This window comes from Lagenorhynchus albirostris, chromosome 10 (genome assembly GCF_949774975.1).
Source record: "Lagenorhynchus albirostris chromosome 10, mLagAlb1.1, whole genome shotgun sequence".
Taxonomy (NCBI): domain Eukaryota; kingdom Metazoa; phylum Chordata; class Mammalia; order Artiodactyla; family Delphinidae; genus Lagenorhynchus; species Lagenorhynchus albirostris.
The window spans coordinates 26,874,894-26,888,403 of record NC_083104.1 but is presented as its reverse complement, the minus strand read 5'-3'; the positions used below and the strand labels follow the sequence as shown (position 1 = coordinate 26,888,403).

General features: G+C 41.3%; 1 long non-coding RNA gene across 1 annotated transcript in view; it reads right to left on the bottom strand.

Annotated features, from left to right (window-relative positions):
- Window positions 1-2,076: 2,076 nt before the first annotated feature.
- The window catches only part of LOC132526880 (uncharacterized), a 248,661-nt gene continuing 237,227 nt past the window's right edge, over window positions 2,077-13,510 (bottom strand). Inside the window, exon 3 of the long non-coding RNA XR_009542739.1 lies at window positions 2,077-2,295. This is a non-coding gene — a long non-coding RNA (uncharacterized LOC132526880). The remainder of the gene's footprint in view (window positions 2,296-13,510) is intronic.

The following is a 13,510-nucleotide window of genomic DNA, read 5'->3' as shown; positions in this document are numbered from 1 at the left end:
GGGAATAAAAAGCACTTGGGCATTTTTGCTTGTGCTTGCTCTTCTCCCATCCGGAGACCATGCCTAGGATAGCCTGGAGGACAAAAATCATTTGGAGCCCCTGGCCCCTTTGTTTCAGCCAAGGCTACCCTGAAGTAGCCCACAGTCAGCTGACCTTAGACATGTGAATGAGATTGAGTCCAACTCAGATCAGCCAAGCCCAGCCTGATCGACGGTACCCTGCAGACTCAGGAGTTAAATCAATGCTTATTATTGTAGGCTGCTGAGTTTCCATCTGAATTTTCTCTGTCTATAGATAGTCTGAGGGTTACAGTAACTGACCTTGCAGTTACCCCAGGGGAAAACATGAAATATTCTACTACTCTCAGGGAAGTGATGTTGCTATGTCAATTTCACGTAGTTATGTAGCATCACCATGGCAAACTGATAACTGATACAGTGTATAAGACCATTTCATAACAGCAGCAACATGGATAACTCCTGGAAGTCAGTCTTCTATTTATTTTATGTTCCAAATAAAAGCGGAAGCAACAGGCGTATGGTACATACGTTTTAGACAAAAAACCCAACAGCAATCTGGCTTCTCTGACAGTAGTAGAATATTTCATGCTTTTCCCTGGGGAACTGCAGGGTGAGCTATGTAACCCATCACTTGTCAAATAAAATCACGAACTATTTTTACACAGGAATAGCCAGCAGCTAACTTAAATGTCTTTTGGAACCAACAGGTAGAAAGAGGTGGGTATGTTATAATTCAGGGCTTTTTTTTTTTTCATTGTTCTTTAAGGAGTTTTAAACCAAAGTTATTTTTGAAAAAGCCTTTAAACTTCAGACAGGGAGGAATTGAAATTACAATATTAGGAACGTTCTTGAATGTTTTGTAGTCCAAGTTTTTCAGATGCCTTTGCGTATGGGAAGAGATGAACCAACATTAATTTCAAGAACATATTATTTCACTCGTTCCTAATTGTAATTCTATACATGCTCAACATAGAAAATGGGGAAAATAAAAGAAAGCAAGTAAAAATGTTTCCATCATTAAAATACAGTCATTGTCAATCATTGGTATTTTAGATGTATTTTTATCGTATTTTATCTTAATAATGGTAGCACACTTTCTGGCTCAGTGCTGGGAATTTTACATTCATTTCTTCCTTTAACTGTCACAACCCAGTGAGTTGATATTACCTCCATTTTTTCAGGTAAGGAAATTGAGAATATAATGAGAGGAATGTGGCTGACATATTAGCCCCCCCTGCTGATATACAAATTCAGCACTCCTGTTCAGGAGGCCCGCAGTTATTTTTCCTTTATTTAACCTTTAATTATGGAAAAATCAAACATATATCAAAGTAGAGCAAAAAGTCTCTATACACCCATCACCTAGCTTCAGCAATTATCAATGCACATCAGTCTTGTTTCATTAACTGCACCCACTTTTTGCTCATGTCTTTTGGCTCCAGGTTTCCATTTGGACTTCTCTGTCTATAGATCACTTGAGGTTAACTCACCCTGCAGATCCTCAAGGGCAAACTTGAAATAGTCCCATACTTTTAAAGAGGCAAGTTTGCTCTGTCAATTTTGCTGAAGAAAGAAAATTTGCCTGGTGCCTGTTATAGTGGGCTTGGCCCTGGTTACAGTGAAGCACAAGGTCCCAGGTAGCTAAACATATAGACCCTGTCCTGAGATGTACACCCCTACCTACACAATAGGAAGGAACAGGATGCTACACAGTTTGCAAAGCACCGACCTAAGTTTTATCATAAGTGATGGAACGTCCCTCTTTGAGAAAATTGCTCTGCTTTGGGCATTGTTTCTCTGGCTCCCAGAGAAAGCCTTCAAACTGTCAAACTGGACTGTCCTCCCTTCAAGTCCTTCCCACCTAAAGTCCAGGCCCTTCTTCACCAGTTGGCCTGGCATGCTTGGCTGTGCCACCATCATTGACCCTGAAATGTATAAGTGGTTCATATTCATGAGGACTTCTACCACTGGAGTCTATAGAGGCATACGGAAACCACAGCCTCTGTTCTCAGCAAGTTTGCACCAAAGCATCTGAGTCTATTTACTCACCATTTCCTGATGTTTTGACATTTCCTTGATGATTTGCCTCATGAATGAATGCCTCATGACACATTCGAGATCGGAAGTGACATCCCAGTGAGCCAAAGGTTGGCTTCTCCTGTTGCCATGGGCCATCCCCGCTCATTTTTGCACAGAATAAATGTTGCACTCGAGGCAAAATAAAAGAGGTGGATGTACTTAATGTCTTCAATTTCTGTCTCTTATGCCTGGTCTCTGTAGAAGAGAAAGGAAGACAGAATGGCCACAGAGCTCTACAGCAATTACTTTGGTATGATAACATTCGTCGCTCCAGTATTGTGAAATAAGAATGAAGACATTATTATTATCATACTTCTTGTGTGTGTGTGTGTGTGGTACGCGGGCCTCTCACCACTGTGGCCTCTCCCGTTGCGGAGCACAGGCTCCGGACGCGCAGGCTCAGCAGCCATGGCTCACGGGCCCAGCCGCTCCGCGGCATGTGGGATCTTCCCGGACCGGGGCACGAACCCGTGTCTCCTGCATCGGCAGGAGGACTCTCAACCACTGCGCCACCAGGGAAGCCCCTATCATACTTTTTTTGTGATTTGAAAAGTAAAATGTGTTCACTGTCAATACAATGTAAACAATGTAAAAAGTATAGAATCTGAAAAGCAAATCTACCTCTCTCAACTCACTCCCAGCCCTATTTGCTTAATTCTCCTCCTTCAAAGTGACTGCTGTTCATTTGGTATGCATATTTCTAGGCATTTTTCAATGCTTTGATATATATATATATATATATATCAAAGTATATATATATACACACTGTAAATATATATATATATATATACACATAGTGTAAAGGAAACATATATGAACACATCCACTCACATATGTATGCCGTTCTTTTTGCATACTGTATTAAATCTAAGATGCCACTGATTATACAATCTGTCGTTATTGTATATAACACCATCAAGACTGTTGCCTGGCCAGTAGCAACTGTAAGACACCATCCGTTATAAGACATAATGATGTGAAAATGTGAAAAATGCACATTTTAAAATCAATGAAATATGGCAATGTTTTGCATTTTATTTTTTCAATTAATAGTGAAGCACAGTTATATTCTCACGTCAGTGCAAATGGATCCACTTCTCTTTAAACGGTTGCATATTATAACATAGTTAACTCTCCCACAATTTTTTGAACATTTACTGAATATTTCCCACATAGTGCTAAACATTTAGATTGCTTCCAAACTTAATTAAAAAATAACACTGGATGAATATACGTCAGCATAAACCTTTGCATACTTATATGAACATTTTATAGAACATATTCCTAGTAGTATAACTGCTGGGTCAGAAGTTATAAGCCAGTAAAATGTTTACAGGTACTGAGAAAATAGAATCTGGTGATCTGAATGCCTGTTTTCCACTGGAGAACACTGGTTCTGAGGACCCAAGTGCCTCACTCAGGCTCATGTGGTTGCTAAGAGACGGAAGAGTTTGCCAATTGTTTTTGCACTAGGACAGTACTCTCAAGCCCACACTCTCCCTCCTTTGTCTTTTCTACTATGGATTCATCTTTGACAGAACATAAAATGATCAGTAAGTTTAACGAGTAGGCATTTCAGTCCTTGGAGAGAGGCATTCTGTTTTTTTCAAGGCTCTGAGAGTGACCTTTATGGGAACAGCTGTGCACTTTGTAGGCATTTAATGACCTGTGATGGCAAAGACACCTAAATTATTTGTACATGCTTTTGAGCAATCAGATTCAGAGCTGATTGGTCCAGTTCAGTAAAAGCTGTTTCCATTTTGTGGGAGGAAAGGAAAAGAAGGCGTTGGGGGCTTCTTGGTTTTGTGGAATGGTGTGATGACTTGTGAATTGCACTGAGTTAGACCGTCCAGATTTGGTGAACTGTTCCAATTTTGTAGTCCTTAAAACGTATCCTCCTCAGCTTTTCACATTCCTCTCTCCACTCATCAGGAAGAATAAACAGTGTGGACCTGGTCACATCAAACCAAGCAAATTTCTGCTGTAATTACACTCAGGCAATGTTGAATGGAAATAAAAGTTTATTTGAAAACTCATAATTATTCTGGTTGATAGTCAACGCTATGCAAGTCTCTTAAAGTGATGCTTCTCAAATGTTATGAGCATATGAATCCCTGGGGCTCTTATTAATTTTAGAATTTAGATTCTAATTTAGCAGGCCTGGGCTGGGGTTCACACTGCATTTCTGGCCCAGGTGATGCCTGTGCTGCCAGTCCACAGACACTACTTTTGAGGAACAAGGTCCTGGACGAACAGTCAGCAAACTAGAGCCAGTGGGCCAAATCCGGCCCTCTACCAGTTTGGTAAATAAACGTTTATTGAAGCACAGCCATGCCCATTTGCTTATGTGTTGTCTATGGCTGCTTTCCCACTGCAGTGGCAGGGCCAAGAGACCTTATGGCCGCAAAGCCTGAAATATTTACTGTCTGGCCTTTTACGGAAAAACTTTGCTGCCACCACCCTATACGATTCCTCTGATACTGAATACTTGGTCCTCAGGAAATTATTAAATGATCTGTTTAATTAGGCACTAAACAATGTGCTAAAAGGATACAGTCATGAACAAGATACAGTCCCTATTTCCATGGAGTTTATATTTATTTTCTTCCTCAATATGTGAGCAAGTGACTACATTCTCTAAGGCTCAGTTTTCTCATCTATAAAATGGGGATAAAAATGCCTAATGCTTAGGGTTGACGTAAGCAGAGCGATAGGTACATTGTACATACTCAGAAAAGGTTAACTATTATTGTATTCTTTTTATTATTTTTCTTACTCTCCAGATTTCTGGACAATGAACACCTTCCTTACTGTGTGTGTGTGCGTGTGTTTGTGTGTGTGTGTGTGTGTGTTTCCTTCCAGGCTATTCAGAAAGAACTGGCCCTGAAAGTGACTTTTTCTTAAACTTTCAAAGAAAGGTTTATCATTTCAATCATAGCTTCTGACATGGAAACCTCTCTTTGATTCTGAGACCAAAGCAGCAACAGTGTCCTTGGTTCCCAGAAGGAGCCTTTCTCTGTTTCTCTAGTTGTTGAATTTGCCATCAATGAGGTGCTAATGGTGGCATGGCCCCTGCTGGGAAAGGGTGGAGGAAACAGGAGGAGGGCTGTGCCCTCTCAGCAGGAAGGACAGACTTTGATGGGATTAGCTAACAACCCCCTGTGGGAGCCACAGACAGCTAAGAGCTAAGCTGAAATTTTAATTTGTTATTTATTTGATTTCAAAGAAAGCCTGGATGAACATTGAAAATCTGCATGCATGTTTATGTTATGTTGTGTGTCAATTGAGTATTTAATAGATTATAAATTCTTCATGTTCGGGAATGACACATGCCTTAATTTTGTTTCCTAAGACACAGATCTCGAAGCAAAGATTCGAGTGTCAGTAGTTTATTAGAGGTGAGGAAATCCGTAGAGCAGCGAGGAAACAAGAGAGGGAAGAGAAGGCAGTGACACCTTGTGTTGTCATGACGTAGGTAGCATCTAGCTACCACTAGAGAGCTCCTGGAGTTGAGTCCTGCTGTAGAACTCTGAGGAATGGTGTAGAAAATGTGCCTCACATAGACATATATACACTACCAAACGTAAGGTAGATAGCTAGTGGGAAGCAGCCGCATAGCACAGGGAGATCAGCTCGGTGCTTTGTGACCGCCTGGAGGGGTGGGATACGTAGGGTGGGAGGGAGGGAGACGCAAGAGGGAAGAGATATGGGAATACATATATATATAACGGATTCATTTTGTTGTAAAGCAGAAAAACACACCATTGTAAAGCAATTATACTCCAATAAAGATGTTAAAAAATATTCACAAAATAAAAAGAAAAGAAAAGAAAATGTGCCTCAGAAGGATCCCACTGAGAGCTGTGGGTACTGGTGACTTTATACACCAACTACCATCACTCAGTCATTGGTCCAGGGCTCCCGTAGGGGTGTCTGTTAATTTTAGGTATTTCTGACTAAAGAGAGGCCACGACTGTCCACTGGAACCAGGCAGAGGGACTGCGTGGTGAGGCCCACGTGGTAGACACAGAGCACTGAGAGCCTCTGGATGGCTTAGCTGTTTCTACTTCCCATTCCTGCAGTGTGCACAAACTAGGTGCTTATTAACCATTAACTGTTGTATTCTGGATGAATCTAGACATAAAAACCAAACTGGGGGCTGGGGGAGGGGAAGAACAGGGTTAAAACTGCTTAAGTGAATTTAATCACTTGTGGGAAAGTGAATGACAGAGAATGCTTCATTCTATAAAGATTCTGAAGAGAAAGAATAAAGTTACCTTGATGTTGATGGGGTTCTGGACATGCCACCCCCAAATATGGTACCTTGGCCTATGGAATTATAAGATGAAGGAGTTTGAGAAAATGGCAGCAGTAGAAAGGTCACTCTGACCTTCCCCCTCCTGAAGTAGGTCATAAAACACTTCTGTGAGGGATGCCCCCCTACCCTCGAAGGAAATGAGCATCCTTATCTCCTTAGACAAAGGGATGCCGAGAAGAATCAGAACAGGTCTTGCTAAGTTTCGCCCAGGTTACTCCACTTACTTCTTACTCTCTGACCTATCATATTTCTCCACAATGGTCCACTCTTCATAAAACCTAGCAGAAAGATCTCAGGTTGAACTGTTTCTTCAGGTTTTCATTTCACTTTGAAGGCTCCCATGTCCATGTAAAACTTATATAAAATAAACGTGTCTGCATTTCTCCCATCAATCTTTGTCAGTTTAATTTTCCAACCCACCTAGGAACTCTCAGAAGGTTGTGGAAAGCTTTTTCCTCCCCTCCAATGCTCTAGGTATAAGAAAGAGAAGCTAACAAGCTAATGAAACAAATAAATTGAAGTTCTAATGCCTCACACTTCTCCAAGTCAAGCAAATTTCTCCCCCCACCCCCAGGGAAAATGCCATCCCGGGAGTTTTGTTAGACATTAAAGATGACTGTCAACAGATGATACCAAAAAATGATACAAAAGTGATCAGGGACTGTGTCAGGGACAAGAATTTTAAAGGAGTGTCAAGCATTGGGTTCTCAGGAGGTAGTGGTTGAGACAGAAGTCATCATGCAGGAGGTTTATCTAAGGAGCAACCTTGTGATCAACACTTGTGGAAGGGAGAGGAGTAAAGCAGGATTAAGCAGAGAGAGAAACTGAGCCGCAAAGCAGGCCCAGCAACAGCTTCCACAAAACGTCCAAGGAGCTCCAGGGCCAGGAAGGCCCTAATGAGGTGTCTCAGGTAGGGCTAAGGTGGCCAGGTTGTTATACTCCGGGCCATCTCTTTTTATATTGGCCTTTGGATACGGGCTACCCCAGAAAAAGAAGGTGACCCCTATAGCCAAGGCCATCTGTGAAGGGACTGACAGCTGAAGGCTGTGTGCTGACCCCCCCTCCTGGCAGCTGGGGCAGTGAGTCCTTCACTGAAGGGAGAGCTGGGGGGTGCAGCAGGGGCCCTCACGTTGAACACTCTCAGGCTATCTCCTCCCCACAACGCAGGCTTTTAAGATTCTCTACCTTGAACCACCAGGGCTGCATGATTTAAATTTGGATGTGATTCCCATGCTCCACAGCCCTTTAGTTCCTTTGGAACGTGCTGTGCCTACACCATTATTTAGTGCTGTAGGATTATATTACAGATCCATTGGAGGATCACTTTATTACACATTACAGTAGACCACCTGTGATGCGGGGCAAACAGGTACCTAAAATCTGCCACGCTTGCCATCCAAGTCCTGATATTCCGATTTCTACAGTCTTAGTTACACCCTCTTGGGCTGTCATGAAGGGTCTGAGTGGATGTTCTGTGTTGAGACACCGCATCCTCTATAATCCAGATCATAAACACTCAGTTCAGTTTTCGTTTTCCTGGAATTTGGAGTAGCTGGGAGATTGTGTTAGTAACTATTGTGGGTTCTATGGAGTTAGGTACATAGTCTCATATCACTGGTTGTACCAGGTGGAAAGTGTTTCCTCCTCTTCCATTTTTTGGAAGCATTTGTGATGAATTGTTATTGGTTCTTTTTTAAATTTTTCGAAGAATCCAGCAGTAAAGCCATCTTGGCCTGGGCTGCTTTTTTGAGGAAGTTTTACAGTTACTAACTCAATCTCTTGTTATGTGTCTATTCAAATTTTCCATTTATTTTTGAGTGAGTCTTTTTCAGTAGTTTGTATCTTTCTAGGAATTTGTCCATTTCACTTAGGTTATCTGATTTGTTTTTTTTAATACTATTTCTTTACAATTCTTTTTACTTCTATAAAGATGTCTCCTCTTGCATTTCTGATTTTCATAATTTGAATTATTTTTCTTGGTCAATTCCCAGGGTTTAGGTTAGAAAGAGTAGGATCTTTGGTGCTACACTGATCTAGTTTGATCTAAACTGATCTAGGTCCAAATTCTATTTTTTTTTTTTTTTTACTATGTAATCACCACCCCCACCCCAAATCTGTTTTTAATCTATAAAATGGAGACAATTCAATCTATTCATTCTTTTAACAAATACATAAGGAACACCTATAATGTGCCAGGCACTGTTTATGGCTGTGGGGTGTAACAGTGAAAGAAACAAAATCCTTTCCCACATGGAGCTCACATTTTGTCTTTTTGTGAAGTTTAAATATGAAAATATTATAGAGTTACTGGCATATGGTAAATGCCCAGTGAGTGATGGCTATTGCAACTGTATCTTTTCCTCTATCTTTTCCTCTTGTGTGCTGTTGGATGCCAAGTCGGACTCTCTAGGGAAAGGTCTTGGATGGTTTGTGTTACTTTCTTGCAGGCTAGCCTTTCTCACACCTCATCATAATCAATTCTTCTCAAATACAAACATTGTAGCAGCAATTTCCTTTTATGTCTAACTTCTAATTATCTATAAACACATGCTATTATAAGATGATTCTCCTCCTTTGATTATATAATATCAAACATTTAGGTAGTCAAAACCCTACTTGACTACCCTGCTTGCTGCATTGAAACCCAAGTAGCATAGAGCTGTGGTAGAATCATCTACAGACATGTTAATTTGCATGGTTTTCCCATACATTTTTCTTTTCCCTTCCCTCACTCAAGTAGCTAACAAGGCTTGCTCTCTTGCCTCTGGGAACACTAGCAGCAAAAAAGAAAGGAGAGGGACAGTTCCCTTTTGGACTCTGGATCTCAAAAGTCTATGTCCACTTAATAGATGAATCTCTTTCTGGCAGGGAGAGAAGAGGGAGAGGAGCCTCTATGGGAAACAGGAGTAGAAAGGAAGAAAATGTTTACTTTGGATTAAAAAACAGATTTTTTGAGACAGAGCTCTGTGTGTGTGTGTGTGTGTGTGTGTGTGTGTGTCTGTGCGTGCGCGCGCGCGCGCGCGCGACTGCCCTAAGCAGTAGAGATTTGAGCTGTCCCTGGAAGCGGCCTTGGAAGATGTCCCGACTGCCAAGAGGAATGAGCGCTTGGGGTCGTTGGAGACCCCAGCAGCCCCAGCCTTCCCAAAGACCCTAGGCGTGGCCTTGAGGAACTGCTGCCATCAGAACTGGGGGGATGGTGTGGGCTGCAGGCACCATGGACTCTCAGTGCTAACTAGGACAGGTTAAAGTTCGTGATCAGAGAAGCTTTCCTGAGGTTGTGATGCTACACAGCCTCTAGTATGTCCATCATGTCTAGGAAGGAAACTCTCTAATAGCTCATTCTCTACCAGTTAGCCAGGAGGTGTGGACTCTGAATTAGAAGCAAGTGGATTGAAGGAGGATAAAGAAAAGAGGGATTTTGTTTTGTTTTGTTTGTTTTACGGTAACACTCTCTCTCTCTCTCTCTCTTTTGCGCAGCTAAGCTCATGAACTGAAAATCATACTCTCTGTCTTCATTAGCCACAGGACAGGAACTAGTTAAAACTCAGGACCTCTGGCTCTGTCGATTTAGCCTATTTACTCCTCTTCTAAGAATCCACAGCTGGGAAGTGTGGGAAATTCTCTAGCTGTTTGATTCTGTGCTCCAGGTCTTTCCTGAGTCAGTTGGCTTTGATAAATACAGACTGATCCAAAATGGGAAAGGGACGGAGAAACCTAGCACAAACCACGATTCATACACAACCCTGAACAAAACAGTAGCTGAGTGATTTCCCTGGAACTCACAGGAGAGTGACAGGGCAATGAGGGGCATGTTTACTGTAACACATGGCCAGGGGACATTCCAAACTCAAGAGCATTTCAAATCTACACAGCACAGACTGTGGGCTCATTGAGGGCAGGCACTGTCTTCTACTAGTTCCTCCCTGTGGCTTGCACAGTGACTGGCATAGAGCAGACACTTAATATATAGTAATTAAAACATCTCATTGTTGAGAGTCTACTATGTTCCCGAAATTGCCCTAGACATTGGGGAAAATATTACCTCATTTAATTCTCAGTGCAACCCTGTGAGGTAAGTTACTCAAAACCTCAATGTTAATAAGTGGAAAGATTCCAGTTCTGGTCTGGAATCTTTTTTTTTTAATTTTTATTTTATATTGGAGTGTAGTTGATTAACAATGTTGTGTTAGTTACAGGTATACAGCAAAGTGATTGTTATACCCATACAAGTATCCAGATATGTTAAAAAAAAAAAAAGAATGGATACTGTTTTTTAACATTTTTGAGTCTCTTGGTAAATGTTAGTTGTCATAAATTAATCATTTGGGTTTTAATTTGCAATATTAGGGAATCAATAAGGGAGTATTTCCATTCTCCCCTTAATCATCCTTTCAATCATTCATCCATTCAGTGAAAAAATATATACTGAGTTTTACATGCCAGATCCTTGCCCCTCAAAATTACTTTGCACATCAGCAGGAAATTTATAGAACTCAGTCGAGTAAGAAAAACGATAGTCAAGTTCTAAAAATATCTGGTTGTCTCATGAGCTGCTTGTTGAGGCTGCCTGGGCTGATGGACAGGTTTTAAGATTTGGAATCATAAGACCGGGTTAAAATATTGGGTTAATCATATCCTAGATTACTAGCTAGTTTTTGTTTTGGGCAAGTTAGTTATTCTCTCTGAGTCTCAATATTCTCATCTGTACGATGGGAATAATATCCACATGTGATGAACTTGTGAGGTAATGTATGGTACAGCAATTTGTTAACAAAACCTAAACACATGTAACCTTCACTGTAATCGTTATTGTTGTGTATAAGAAGAGGTTTAAATATACACATCCACACATGGTAGATTTACTATGGGAAAAATTGGATTGGGGGGCATATGGTCACTTTGGAATTTGACAGAAGTTGATACACCTCTGAAATGTTTTTGCTACATCTGAAAAGATACAGAAAGAGACTAGGATAGGAAGGCCATGTACTGTTGTGCATTTTGGGGCTGCACAAAATCATCCGGGAGACAGACCAGGTGGGCTAAAATACAAGCTATGCTTATGGCAGGGAGGGTCTATGTCGGCCCAAAGGAAGAGGTGCCTTTTTGCTTTTTGTAATTTTTCCACCAGAGTGGTCTCTTGTTTGCATTCACACACATCTGGGAGAATTTTTTTGTAATATGTTCAACATCTTCCCTAAAATCAAATCCTGTGGCAAGGACTTGGAAACAAGTAGTTTATTTGGGAGGAGACACCAGAAAGCACAGTGAAAAAGAAAGAGTGATACAGGGAGGGGAAAAGTCAGTAGAGTTTACATTAGTAAGCTGCTTCACACTGTTGGCAACTAGAGCTCAATTCCTCTGAGGACCCTCTGAGGAAAATTTGCACAAATTGTCAATCAAAGAATGGGAGACTGGGGCCCTTCTGACTTTCACCCTCCACTGGTTGACGATTATGCCTCAGACACAAATGACCCCACATTTTGGGGCCATTTCTCCTTCTGAGGCAGAAAAATGGATAGACTTCCCCAGGCGTGTGTGCTTAAGGTGGGATATTGGGCATATGCATGGAACTGTCCATCACAGAGGTTCTGAAGTTGGGTGGGCTTAGGGGATGTGTTGCAGGGCACAGCTGTAGGCTGGAAGTTTTTCTGAGAGCGCTCTGGCGGAAGTGGGTTTGAGGAAGGAGCATGCTAAACAGAGGTCCTCAGAGTTTACACAAACCTGGGCAAGAGCTGATCTTGTTCAGCTCTCATTTTTATTCCATTTTCCTTCCCCTCAGTCTCCTTGTGCCCATGAATCACACAAAGCCTGGAGTCCACTCCTTCCCCTCTTCCCTTAAATAGCTGTTTGGGCAGCAAGGCATATGACTGGATACAGAGGACATTTAAAACGATAACTTGGCTATTCACAGAGGAATGCAGACCGGCTGACTCATCAAGCTGCTTAAGTGCCACAGCAAAACATACCTACCAACGATCACGGTCTCCAAGGGCTCTAAAGCATCTCTCTTTCTCTCTATTTCTCTTCATCCCTGCTTTATTTCATTAACATATGTTAATGGGAGTGAAATTATTATCTAAATAATCATAATCATTTTAAATTAATTGAGATATTTATTCATTCAAAAATATTATTGAGTGTATTGAGTGCCAGCCCCATGTATTGAGTGCCAGCCCCATGCCAAGCTCTAGACAAGGCACTGAAAATACAGGAGTGAACAAGTTTCAAGATTTCTACCTTCATGGAGTTTACATTCTAGTGGGGAATAAACACAGAATGAGAAGAATATACTAAAGGAAAGAAACAGGATGATGGGATACAGAGTTCCTGGGAGGGAGCTACTTTAGATTAGGTGGTCAGAGGAGGACACTTCAGAGTTGTTAACTGACTTGAGACATAAATGACAAGAACAAACTTCTTAATTAAGCAGGGAGAAATAGAAGTTAAAAGGCCCTAAGTAGGAAGGAGGGTCTGAAAGGAGGCAATGTGCTTTTAGGGATTTTAGAACAGTAGCTAATTGGGTGGGCTCTGGAGCCAGAATTTACCACTCTGTAATCTTGGGCACATCATTTAACTTTCTTGGAGCCTTAGTTTCTTCATCTGTAAAATGGGATAATGTAACTACTACCTCATATAGATGTTGTAAAGGTTAAATAAAATATTGCATGTTAAGTGCCTATCACCATACCTGCACATGGTGAGAGCTCTACAGATTTCACTGAGTTGATCATAACTCCTTTTCCCTCCAAACTTCAACTCAGACAATAAAGTGAAATGTGTTGTTTCACATGGCAGAACATTCTAAGATAAGTCAAAATTTTAGCTGTGGCTTGATCTAGAGATTTACAACGGACTCTGGTTCTTCTTCCCTTAATTTTCTTAGTTATACCCTCCAGGTGAATCTGAATTTTCATCTGACTGGCTTCCAACATGATGACAAGGCTGACTGCATCAGCCACAGGCCTTATTCTATACATCCCTGCCTAAGTTCTAGGACTCACTCAATCACTCCATTCTATCTAGAGAAAGAAAGCATATGCAAGAACATTGCTTGTTGAAGTTCTGAGAGTCGGTCTAATCGGATTGGCT